The sequence below is a fragment of the Embiotoca jacksoni genome, unplaced genomic scaffold (assembly GCF_022577435.1).
Source record: "Embiotoca jacksoni isolate LCO1_2020_lvr unplaced genomic scaffold, fEmbJac1.0.p SCAF_27, whole genome shotgun sequence".
NCBI lineage: Eukaryota > Metazoa > Chordata > Actinopteri > Embiotocidae > Embiotoca > Embiotoca jacksoni.
This window is the reverse complement of record NW_027185378.1, coordinates 4,787,071-4,802,464: the sequence shown is the minus strand read 5'-3', so window position 1 is coordinate 4,802,464 and position 15,394 is coordinate 4,787,071.

The window sequence follows — 15,394 nt, the reverse complement described above, 5'->3', positions numbered from 1 at the left end:
AGTTGGAAGGTAACAGGTTCGATTCCCGTCTATACCTTTCAACATGAATTCCTTATTCCTGCAAAATCAATGACCAGAATGTAAAGTTTGTCGTCCATAATGAGGATGACTAACTTATGCATGTTGTCCATCATGTAAAACATTACATTCAAGCAAGAACATGCAATCCTCCACACTAAGTTCCAGACCCCCTATCGAACCTAGAAGCTCCTGTTTGTGAGATGACAACGCTGGCTTGGAACTTCAACATTTTTGATAAATCAATTGCATGCGTGTCTGACTTATATGACTTATATAACTTTTAAACATGTTAAGGAAGAGTGATCTACGGTGCAGTGGTTGGTGCTGTTGCCTCCCATTCAGAAGGCTCCAGGTTCAAGACTCTCCACTGACAGGATGACATTAACATCCTGGATGAAAAGCCATGTGGAGGGCAAGAATTGAACCTGCAACCTTCTGACTGGGAGGTAACAACACTAACCGCTGCACCACTGTGCTTACTTCAAGAAAATGTTTAAAAGTCATATAAGTAATATAAATCAGACGAAAATGCAATAGAGGCAGCACAACTTTGCAGTTGCTAGCGTTGTCATCTCACAGTCAGGAAGTACTCGGTTCGATCAGGGGCTTGGAACTCTGTCTGTGGAGGATTGCATGTTCTTGCTTGGAGTGTGACTTTGTCACAATTACGACTACATGATGTTTGTTTTACATCATGGACTATATGCATGATAACATGCATAAGATAGTCATCCATATTATGGATGACATATTTTAATTTACTTATTACCTATGCAGGAACATGCAAATTCCACATAGAAAGTCCCAGGCGGGGATCGAACCACGGACCTTTAGACTGTAAGACGACAACGCTGACAACTGCACTGTTGTGTTGCCTGAAATAATTTAAACGGAAGTCATATTTATAGCATGTCGTACTAAAAATATGACTAAAAAGTCAAGATTTCACATTTCAGACGACATGCTTTAGTATGACTTTTTGGTCATATTTTAGACGACATGCTATAGCATGACTTTTTGGTCATATTTTAGACGACATGCTATAGTATGACTTTTTGATCATATTTCAGACGACATGCTATAGTATGACTTTTTGATCATATTTTAGACGACATGCTATAGTATGACTTTTTGATCATATTTCAGACGACATGCTATAGTATGACTTTTTGGTCATATTTTAGACGACATGCTATAGCATGACTTTTTGGTCATATTTTAGACGACATGCTATAGTATGACTTTTTGGTCATATTTTAGACGACATGCTATAGTATGACTTTTTGATCATATTTCAGACGACATACTATAGTATGACTTTTTGATCATATTTTAGACGACATGCTATAGTATGACTTTTTTGTCATATTTTAGACGACATGCTATAGTATGACTTTTTGGTCATATTTTAGACGACATGCTATAGTATGACTTTTTGGTCATGTTTTAGACGACATGCTATAGTATGACTTTTTGGTCATGTTTTAGACGACATGCTATAGTATGACTTTTTTGGTCATGTTTTAGACGACATGCTATAGTATGACTTTTTGGTCACATTTTAGACGACATGCTATAGTATGACTTTTTTTGTCATATTTTAGACGACATGCTATAGTATGACTTTTTGATCATATTTCAGACGATATGTTATAGTATGACTTTTTTGTCATATTTTAGACGACATGCTATAGTATGACTTTTTTGTCATATTTTAGACGACATGCTATAGTATGACTTTTTGGTCATGTTTTAGACGACATGCTATAGTATGACTTTTTGGTCATGTTTTAGACGACATGCTATAGTATGACTTTTTGGTCATGTTTTAGACGACATGCTATAGTATGACTTTTTTTTGTCATATTTTAGACGACATGCTATAGTATGACTTTTTGGTCATATTTCAGACGACATGCTATAGTATGACTTTTTATCATGTTTTAGACGACATGCTATAGTATGACTTTTTGATCATATTTCAGACGACATGCTATAGTAAGACTTTTTTGTCATATTTTAGACGACATGCTATAGTATGACTTTTTGATCATATTTTAGACGACATGCTATAGTATGACTTTTTGATCATATTTTAGACGACATGCTATAGTATGACTTTTTGGTCATATTTTAGACGACATGCTATAGTATGACTTTTTGATCATATTTTAGACGACATGCTATAGTATGACTTTTTGATCATATTTTAGACGACATGCTATAGTATGACTTTTTGGTCATATTTTAGACGACATGCTATAGTATGACTTTTTGATCATATTTTAGACGACATGCTATAGTATGACTTTTTGATCATATTTTAGACGACATGCTATAGTATGACTTTTTTGTCATATTTTAGACGACATGCTATAGTATGACTTTTTGATCATATTTTAGACGACATACTATAGTATGACTTTTTGATCATATTTCAGACGACATGCTATAGTATGACTTTTTGATCATATTTCAGACGACATGCTATTGTATGACTTTTTTTGTCATATTTTAGACGACATGCGATAGCATGACTTTTTTTGTCATATTTTAGACGACATGCTATAGTATGACTTTTTTTTGTCATATTTTAGACGACATGCTATAGTATGACTTTTTGGTCATATTTCAGACGATATGCTATAGTATGACTTTTTGATCATATTTCAGACGACATGCTATTGTATGACTTTTTTTGTCATATTTTAGACGACATGCTATAGTATGACTTTTTTGTCATATTTTAGACGACTTGCTATAGTATGACTTTTTGGTCATATTTCAGACGATATGCTATAGTATGACTTTTTGATCATATTTCAGACGACATGCTATTGTATGACTTTTTTTGTCATATTTTAGACGACATGCGATAGCATGACTTTTTTTGTCATATTTTAGACGACATGCTATAGTATGACTTTTTTTGTCATATTTTAGACGACATGCTATAGTATGACTTTTTGATCATATTTTAGAACGACATGCTATAGTATGACTTTTTGATCATATTTTAGACGACATGCTATAGTATGACTTTTTGATCATATTTCAGACGACATGCTATAGTATGACTTTTTTTGTCATATTTTAGACGACATGCTATAGTATGACTTTTTGATCATATTTTAGAACGACATGCTATAGTATGACTTTTTCATCATATTTTAGACGACATGCTATAGTATGACTTTTTGATCATATTTCTGACGACATGCTATAGTATGACTTTTTTTGTCATATTTTAGACGACATGCTATAGTATGACTTTTTTTGTCATATTTTAGACGACATGCTATAGTATGACTTTTTGGTCATATTTTAGACGACATGCTATAGTATGACTTTTTCATCATATTTTAGACGACATGCTATAGTATGACTTTTTGATCATATTTTAGACGACATGCTATAGTATGACTTTTTTTGTCATATTTTAGACGATATGCTATAGTATGACTTTTTGATCATATTTTAGACGACATGCTATAGTATGACTTTTTGATCATATTTTAGACGACATGCTATAGTATGACTTTTTTGTCATATTTTAGACGACATGCTATAGTATGACTTTTTGATCATATTTCAGACGACATGCTATGACTTTTTGATCATATTTTAGACGACATGCTATAGTATGACTTTTTGATCATATTTTAGACGACATGCTATAGTATGACTTTTTGATCATATTTTAGACGACATGCTATAGTATGACTTTTTTTGTCATATTTTAGACGACATGCTATAGTATGACTTTTTGATCATATTTTAGACGACATGCTATAGTAAGACTTTTTGATCATATTTCAGACGACATACTATAGTATGACTTTTTGATCATATTTTAGAGAACATACTATACTATGACTTTTTGATCATATTTCAGACGACATACTATAGTATGACTTTTTGATCATATTTTAGACGACATGCTATAGTATGACTTTTTGATCATATTTCAGACGACATACTATAGTATGACTTTTTGATCATATTTTAGACGACATGCTATAGTATGACTTTTTTGTCATATTTTAGACGACATGCTATAGTATGACTTTTTGGTCATATTTTAGACGACATGCTATAGTATGACTTTTTGGTCATGTTTTAGACGACATGCTATAGTATGACTTTTTGGTCATGTTTTAGACGACATGCTATAGTATGACTTTTTTGGTCATGTTTTAGACGACATGCTATAGTATGACTTTTTGGTCACATTTTAGACGACATGCTATAGTATGACTTTTTTTGTCATATTTTAGACGACATGCTATAGTATGACTTTTTGATCATATTTCAGACGATATGTTATAGTATGACTTTTTTGTCATATTTTAGACGACATGCTATAGTATGACTTTTTTGTCATATTTTAGACGACATGCTATAGTATGACTTTTTGGTCATATTTTAGACGACATGCTATAGTATGACTTTTTGGTCATGTTTTAGACGACATGCTATAGTATGACTTTTTTTTGTCATATTTTAGACGACATGCTATAGTATGACTTTTTGGTCATATTTCAGACGACATGCTATAGTATGACTTTTTATCATGTTTTAGACGACATGCTATAGTATGACTTTTTGATCATATTTCAGACGACATGCTATAGTAAGACTTTTTTGTCATATTTTAGACGACATGCTATAGTATGACTTTTTGGTCATATTTCAGACGACATGCTATAGTATGACTTTTTGATCATGTTTTGAACGACATGCTATAGTATGACTTTTTGGTCATATTTTAGATGACATGCTATAGTATGACATTTTGGTCATATTTTAGACGACATGCTATAGTATGACTTTTTTTGTCATATTTTAGACGACATGCTATAGTATGACTTTTTGATCATATTTTAGACGACATTCTATAGTATGACTTTTTGATCATATTTTAGACGACATGCTATAGTATGACTTTTTGGTCATGTTTTACATGACATGCTATAGTATGACTTTTTTGTCATATTTTAGACGACATGCTATAGTATGACTTTTTGATCATATTTTAGACGACATTCTATAGTATGACTTTTTGGTCATATTTTAGACGACATGCTATAGTATGACTTTTTGATCATATTTTAGACGACATGCTATAGTATGACTTTTTGGTCATGTTTTAGATGACATGCTATAGTATGACATTTTTGTCATATTTTAGACGAAATGCTATAGTATGACTTTTTGATCATATTTTGAACGACAGGCTATAGTATGACTTTTTGGTCATGTTTTAGATGACATGCTAGAGTATGACTTTTTGATCATATTTTAGACGACATTCTATAGTATGACTTTTTGATCATATTTTAGACGACATGCTATAGTATGACTTTTTGGTCATGTTTTACATGACATGCTATAGTATGACTTTTTTGTCATATTTTAGACGACATGCTATAGTATGACTTTTTGATCATATTTTAGACGACATTCTATAGTATGACTTTTTGGTCATATTTTAGACGACATGCTATAGTATGACTTTTTGATCATATTTTAGACGACATGCTATAGTATGACTTTTTGGTCATGTTTTAGATGACATGCTAGAGTATGACTTTTTGGTCATATTTTAGACGACATGCTATAGTATGACTTTTTGGTCATATTTTAAATGGCATGCTCTAGTATGACATTTTGGTCATATTTTAGACGACATGCTATAAGTATGACTTCCGTTCATGTCATGGCAGCTAACACAGTGGTGCAGCTGTCAGAGTTGTTGTCTCTCAGTTGGAAGGTAACAGGTTCGATTCCCGTCTATACCTTTCAACATGAATTCCTTATTCCTGCAAAATCAATGACCAGAATGTAAAGTTTGTCGTCCATAATGAGGATGACTAACTTATGCATGTTGTCCATCATGTAAAACATTACATTCAAGCAAGAACATGCAATCCTCCACACTAAGTTCCAGACCCCCTATCGAACCTAGAAGCTCCTGTTTGTGAGATGACAACGCTGGCTTGGAACTTCAACATTTTTGATAAATCAATTGCATGCGTGTCTGACTTATATGACTTATATAACTTTTAAACATGTTAAGGAAGAGTGATCTACGGTGCAGTGGTTGGTGCTGTTGCCTCCCATTCAGAAGGCTCCAGGTTCAAGACTCTCCACTGACAGGATGACATTAACATCCTGGATGAAAAGCCATGTGGAGGGCAAGAATTGAACCTGCAACCTTCTGACTGGGAGGTAACAACACTAACCGCTGCACCACTGTGCTTACTTCAAGAAAATGTTTAAAAGTCATATAAGTAATATAAATCAGACGAAAATGCAATAGAGGCAGCACAACTTTGCAGTTGCTAGCGTTGTCATCTCACAGTCAGGAAGTACTCGGTTCGATCAGGGGCTTGGAACTCTGTCTGTGGAGGATTGCATGTTCTTGCTTGGAGTGTGACTTTGTCACAATTACGACTACATGATGTTTGTTTTACATCATGGACTATATGCATGATAACATGCATAAGATAGTCATCCATATTATGGATGACATATTTTAATTTACTTATTACCTATGCAGGAACATGCAAATTCCACATAGAAAGTCCCAGGCGGGGATCGAACCACGGACCTTTAGACTGTAAGACGACAACGCTGACAACTGCACTGTTGTGTTGCCTGAAATAATTTAAACGGAAGTCATATTTATAGCATGTCGTACTAAAAATATGACTAAAAAGTCAAGATTTCACATTTCAGACGACATGCTTTAGTATGACTTTTTGGTCATATTTTAGACGACATGCTATAGCATGACTTTTTGGTCATATTTTAGACGACATGCTATAGTATGACTTTTTGATCATATTTCAGACGACATGCTATAGTATGACTTTTTGATCATATTTTAGACGACATGCTATAGTATGACTTTTTGATCATATTTCAGACGATATGCTATAGTATGACTTTTTGGTCATATTTTAGACGACATGCTATAGCATGACTTTTTGGTCATATTTTAGACGACATGCTATAGTATGACTTTTTGATCATATTTCAGACGACATGCTATAGTATGACTTTTTGATCATATTTTAGACGACATGCTATAGTATGACTTTTTGATCATATTTCAGACGACATGCTATAGTATGACTTTTTGATCATATTTCAGACGACATGCTATAGTATGACTTTTTGATCATATTTCAGACGACATGCTATAGTATGACTTTTTGATCATATTTTAGAGAACATACTATACTATGACTTTTTGATCATATTTCAGACGACATACTATAGTATGACTTTTTGATCATATTTTAGAGAACATACTATACTATGACTTTTTGATCATATTTTACACGACATGCTATAGTATGACTTTTTGATCATATTTTAGACGACATGCTATAGTATGACTTTTTGATCATATTTCAGACGACATGCTATAGTATGACTTTTTTGTCATATTTTAGACGACATGCTATAGTATGACTTTTTGGTCATATTTTAGAAGACATGCTATAGTATGACTTTTTGATCATATTTTAGACGACACGCTATAGTATGACTTTTTGGTCATGTTTTAGACGACATGCTATAGTATGACTTTTTGGTCATATTTTAGACGACATGCTATAGTATGACTTTTTGATCATATTTTAGACGACATGCTATAGTATGACTTTTTGATCATATTTCAGACGACATGCTATAGTATGACTTTTTTGTCATATTTTAGACGACATGCTATAGTATGACTTTTTGGTCATATTTCAGACGACATGCTATAGTATGACTTTTTGATCATGTTTTGAACGACATGCTATAGTATGACTTTTTTGTAATATTTTAGACAACATGCTATAGTATGACTTTTTGGTCATATTTCAGACGACATGCTATAGTATGACTTTTTGATCATGTTTTAGACGACATGCTATAGTATGACTTTTTGATCATATTTCAGACGACATGCTATAGTATGACTTTTTTGTCATATTTTAGACGACATGCTATAGTATGACTTTTTGGTCATATTTCAGACGACATGCTATAGTATGACTTTTTGATCATGTTTTGAACGACATGCTATAGTATGACTTTTTTGTAACATTTTAGACGACATGCTATAGTATGACTTTTTGGTCATATTTTAGACAACATGCCATAGTATGACTTTTTTGTAATATTTTAGACAACATGGTATAGCATGACTTTTTGATCATATTTTGAACGACATGCTATAGTATGACATTTTGATCATATTTTAGACGACATGCTATAGTATGACTTTTTGGTCATATTTTAGACGACATGCTATAGTATGACATTTTGGTCATATTTTAGACGACATGCTATAGTATGACTTTTTTTGTCATATTTTAGACGACATGCTATAGTATGACATTTTTGTAATATTTTAGACGAAATGCTATAGTATGACTTTTTGATCATATTTTGAACGACAGGCTATAGTATGACTTTTTGATCATATTTTAGAGGACATGCTATAGTATGACTTTTTGGTCATATTTTAGATGACATGCTATAGTATGACATTTTGGTCATATTTTAGACGACATGCTATAAGTATGACTTCCGTTCATGTCATGGCAGCTAACACAGTGGTGCAGCTGTCAGAGTTGTTGTCTCTCAGTTGGAAGGTAACAGGTTCGATTCCCGTCTATACCTTTCAACATGAATTCCTTATTCCTGCAAAATCAATGACCAGAATGTAAAGTTTGTCGTCCACAATGAGGATGACTAACTTACGCATGTTGTCCATCATGTAAAACATTACATTCAAGCAAGAACATGCAATCCTCCACACTAAGTTCCAGACCCCCTATCGAACCTAGAAGCTCCTGTTTGTGAGATGACAACGCTGGCTTGGAACTTCAACATTTTTGATAAATCAATTGCATGCGTGTCTGACTTATATGACTTATATAACTTTTAAACATGTTAAGGAAGAGTGATCTACGGTGCAGTGGTTGGTGCTGTTGCCTCCCATTCAGAAGGCTCCAGGTTCAAGACTCTCCACTGACAGGATGACATTAACATCCTGGATGAAAAGCCATGTGGAGGGCAAGAATTGAACCTGCAACCTTCTGACTGGGAGGTAACAACACTAACCGCTGCACCACTGTGCTTACTTCAAGAAAATGTTTAAAAGTCATATAAGTAATATAAATCAGACGAAAATGCAATAGAGGCAGCACAACTTTGCAGTTGCTAGCGTTGTCATCTCACAGTCAGGAAGTACTCGGTTCGATCAGGGGCTTGGAACTCTGTCTGTGGAGGATTGCATGTTCTTGCTTGGAGTGTGACTTTGTCACAATTACGACTACATGATGTTTGTTTTACATCATGGACTATATGCATGATAACATGCATAAGATAGTCATCCATATTATGGATGACATATTTTAATTTACTTATTACCTATGCAGGAACATGCAAATTCCACATAGAAAGTCCCAGGCGGGGATCGAACCACGGACCTTTAGACTGTAAGACGACAACGCTGACAACTGCACTGTTGTGTTGCCTGAAATAATTTAAACGGAAGTCATATTTATAGCATGTCGTACTAAAAATATGACTAAAAAGTCAAGATTTCACATTTCAGACGACATGCTATAGTATGACTTTTTGATCATATTTTAGACGACATGCTATAGTATGACATTTTGATCATATTTTAGACGACATGCTCTAGTATGACTTTTTGATCATATTTAAGACGACATGCTATAGTATGACTTTTTGATCATATTTCAGACGACATGCTATAGTATGACTTTTTGATCATATTTCAGACGACATGCTATAGTATGACTTTTTGATCATATTTTAGACGACATGCTATAGTATGACTTTTTGATCATATTTCAGACGACATGCTATAGTATGACTTTTTGATCATATTTTAGACGACATGCTATAGTATGACATTTTGATCATATTTTAGACGACATGCTATAGTATGAATTTTTGGTCATATTTTAGACGACATGCTATAGTATGACTTTTTGATCATATTTTAGACGACTTGCTATAGTATGACTTTTTGATCATATTTTAGACGACATGCTATAGTATGACTTTTTGATCATATTTTAGACGACATGCTATAGTATGACTTTTTGATCATATTTAAGACGACATGCTATAGTATGACTTTTTGATCATATTTTAGACGACATACTATGGAATGACTTTTTTGTCATATTTTGGACGACATGCTATAGTATGACTTTTTGATCATATTTTGAACGACATGCTATAGTATGACTTTTTGGTCATATTTTAGACGACATGCTATAGTATGACTTTTTGATCATATTTAAGACGACATGCTATAGTATGAATTTTTGGTCATATTTTAGACGACATGCTATAGTATGACTTTTTGATCATATTTTAGACGACATGCTATAGTATGACTTTTTGATCATATTTTAGACGACATGCTATAGTATGACTTTTTGATCATATTTAAGACGACATGCTATAGTATGAATTTTTGGTCATATTTTAGACGACATGCTATAGTATGACTTTTTGATCATATTTTAGACGACATGCTATAGTATGACTTTTTGATCATATTTAAGACGACATGCTATAGTATGACTTTTTGATCATATTTTAGACGACATGCTATAGTATGACTTTTTGATCATATTTTAGACGACTTGCTATAGTATGACTTTTTGATCATATTTTAGACGACTTGCTATAGTATGACTTTTTGATCATATTTTAGACGACATGCTATAGTATGACTTTTTGGTCATATTTTAGACGACATGCTATAGTATGAATTTTTGGTCATATTTTAGACGACATGCTATAGTATGACTTTTTGATCATATTTTAGACGACTTGCTATAGTATGACATTTTGATCATATTTTAGACGACATGCTATAGTATGACTTTTTGATCATATTTTAGACGACATGCTATAGTATGACTTTTTGATCATATTTCAGACGACATGCTATAGTATGACTTTTTGATCATATTTTAGACGACATGCTATAGTATGAATTTTTGGTCATATTTTAGACGACATGCTATAGTATGACTTTTTGATCATATTTTAGACGACATGCTATAGTATGACTTTTTGATCATATTTTAGACGACATGCTATAGTATGACTTTTTGATCATATTAAGACGACATGCTATAGTATGACTTTTTGATCATATTTTAGACGACATACTATAGTATGACTTTTTGATCATATTTCAGACGACATGCTATAGTATGACTTTTTGATCATATTTCAGACGACATGCTATAGTATGACTTTTTGATCATATTTTAGACGACATGCTATAGTATGACTTTTTGGTCATATTTCAGACGACATGCTATAGTATGACTTTTTGGTCATATTTTAGACGACTTGCTATAGTATGACATTTTGATCATATTTTAGACGACTTGCTATTGTATGACTTTTTGGTCATATTTTAGACGACATGCTATAGTATGACTTTTTGATCATATTTTGAACGACAGGCTATAGTATGACTTTTTGGTCATATTTTAGATGACATGCTATAGTATGACATTTTGGTCATATTTTAGACGACATGCTATAAGTATGACTTCCGTTCATGTCATGGCAGCTAACACAGTGGTGCAGCTGTCAGAGTTGTTGTCTCTCAGTTGGAAGGTAACAGGTTCGATTCCCGTCTATACCTTTCAACATGAATTCCTTATTCCTGCAAAATCAATGACCAGAATGTAAAGTTTGTCGTCCATAATGAGGATGACTAACTTATGCATGTTGTCCATCATGTAAAACATTACATTCAAGCAAGAACATGCAATCCTCCACACTAAGTTCCAGACCCCCCTATCGAACCTAGAAGCTCCTGTTTGTGAGATGACAACGCTGGCTTGGAACTTCAACATTTTTGATAAATCAATTGCATGCGTGTCTGACTTATATGACTTATATAACTTTTAAACATGTTAAGGAAGAGTGATCTACGGTGCAGTGGTTGGTGCTGTTGCCTCCCATTCAGAAGGCTCCAGGTTCAAGACTCTCCACTGACAGGATGACATTAACATCCTGGATGAAAAGCCATGTGGAGGGCAAGAATTGAACCTGCAACCTTCTGACTGGGAGGTAACAACACTAACCGCTGCACCACTGTGCTTACTTCAAGAAAATGTTTAAAAGTCATATAAGTAATATAAATCAGACGAAAATGCAATAGAGGCAGCACAACTTTGCAGTTGCTAGCGTTGTCATCTCACAGTCAGGAAGTACTCGGTTCGATCAGGGGCTTGGAACTCTGTCTGTGGAGGATTGCATGTTCTTGCTTGGAGTGTGACTTTGTCACAATTACGACTACATGATGTTTGTTTTACATCATGGACTATATGCATGATAACATGCATAAGATAGTCATCCATATTATGGATGACATATTTTAATTTACTTATTACCTATGCAGGAACATGCAAATTCCACATAGAAAGTCCCAGGCGGGGATCGAACCACGGACCTTTAGACTGTAAGACGACAACGCTGACAACTGCACTGTTGTGTTGCCTGAAATAATTTAAACGGAAGTCATATTTATAGCATGTCGTACTAAAAATATGACTAAAAAGTCAAGATTTCACATTTCAGACGACATGCTATAGTATGACTTTTTGGTCATATTTTAGACAACATGCCATAGTATGAATTTTTGGTCATATTTTAGACGACATGCCATAGTATGACTTTTTGATCATATTTTAGACGACATGCTATAGTATGAATTTTTGGTCATATTTTAGACGACATGCTATAGTATGACTTTTTGATCATATTTAAGACGACATGCTATAGTATGACTTTTTTGATCATATTTTAGACGACATGCTACAGTATGACTTTTTGATCATATTTTAGACGACATGCTATAGTATGACTTTTTGATCATATTTCAGACGACATGCTATAGTATGACTTTTTGATCATATTTCAGACGACATGCTATAGTATGACTTTTTGATCATATTTTGAACGACATGCTATAGTATGACTTTTTGATCATATTTTAGACGACACGCTATAGTATTACTTTTTTGTCATATTTTAGACGACATGCTATAGTATGACTTTTTTGTAATATTTTAGACGACATGCTATAGTATGACTTTTTGATCATATTTTGAACGACATGCTATAGTATGACTTTTTGGTCATATTTTAGATGACATGCTATAGTATGACTTTTTGATCATATTTTAGACGACATGCTATAGTATGACTTTTTTGTCATGTTTTGGACGACATGCTATAGTATGACTTTTTGATCATATTTTAGACGACATACTATGGTATGACTTTTTTGTCATGTTTTGGACGACATGCTATAGTATGACTTTTAGATCATATTTTAGACGACATGCTATAGTATGACTTTTTGATCATATTTCAGACGACATGCTATAGTATGACTTTTTGATCATATTTTAGACGACATGCTATAGCATGACTTTTTGATCATATTTCAGACGACATGCTATAGTATGACTTTTTGATCATATTTTAGACGACATGCTATAGTATGACTTTTTGATCATATTTCAGACGACATGCTATAGTATGACTTTTTGATCATATTTTAGACGACATGCTATAGTATGACTTTTTGATCATATTTTAGACGACATGCTATAGTATGACTTTTTGATCATATTTTAGACGACATGCTATAGTATGACTTTTTGATCATATTTTAGACGACATGCTATAGTATGACTTTTTGATCATATTTTAGACTACACGCTATAGTATGACTTTTTTGTAATATTTTAGACGACATGCTATAGTATGACTTTTTTGTAATATTTTAGACGACATGCTATAGTATGACTTTTTGATTATATTTTAGACGACATGCTATAGTATGACTTTTTGATCATATTTTGAACGACATGCTATAGTATGACTATTTGGTCATATTTTAGACGACATGCTATAGTATGACTATTTGGTCATATTTTAGACGACATGCTATAGTATGACTTTTTGATCATATTTTAGACTACACGCTATAGTATGACTTTTTTGTAATATTTTAGACGACATGCTATAGTATGACTTTTTTGTAATATTTTAGACGACATGCTATAGTATGACTTTTTGATTATATTTTAGACGACATGCTATAGTATGACTTTTTGATCATATTTTGAACGACATGCTATAGTATGACTATTTGGTCATATTTTAGACGACATGCTATAGTATGACTTTTTGATCATATTTTAGACGACATGCTATAGTATGACTTTTTGATCATATTTTAGACGACATGCTATAGTATGACATTTTGATCATATTTTAGACGACATGCTATAGTATGACTTTTTGATCATATTTTAGACGACATGCTATAGTATGACTTTTTTGTCATGTTTTGGACGACATGCTATAGTATGACATTTTGATCATATTTTAGACGACATACTATGGTATGACTTTTTTGTCATGTTTTGGACGACATGCTATAGTATGACTTTTAGATCATATTTTAGACGACATGCTATAGTATGACTTTTTGATCATATTTCAGACGACATGCTATAGTATGACTTTTTGATCATATTTTAGACGACATGCTATAGTAATGACTTTTTGATCATATTTCAGACGACATGCTATAGTATGACTTTTTGATCATATTTCAGACGACATTCTATAGTATGACTTTTTGATCATATTTCAGACGACATGCTATAGTATGACTTTTTGATCATATTTCAGACGACATTCTATAGTATGACTTTTTGATCATATTTTAGAGAACATGCTATAGTATGACTTTTTGATCATATTTCAGACGACATGCTATAGTATGACTTTTTGATCATATTTTAGAGAACATACTATAGTATGACTTTTTGATCATATTTTAGACGACATGCTATAGTATGACTTTTTGATCATGTTTTAGACGACATGCTATAGTATGACTTTTTGATCATATTTCAGACGACATGCTATAGTATGACTTTTTGATCATATTTTAGACGACATGCTATAGTATGACTTTTTGATCATGTTTTAGACGACATGCTATAGTATGACTTTTTGATCATATTTTAGACGACATGCTATAGTATGACTTTTTGATCATATTTCAGACGACATGCTATAGTATGACTTTTTGATCATATTTTAGACGACATGCTATAGTATGACTTTTTGATCATATTTTAGACGACATGCTATAGTATGACTTTTTGATCATATTTTAGACGACATGCTATAGTATGACTTTTTGATCATATTTCAGACGACATGCTATAGTATGACTTTTTGATCATATTTTAGACGACATGCTATAGTATGA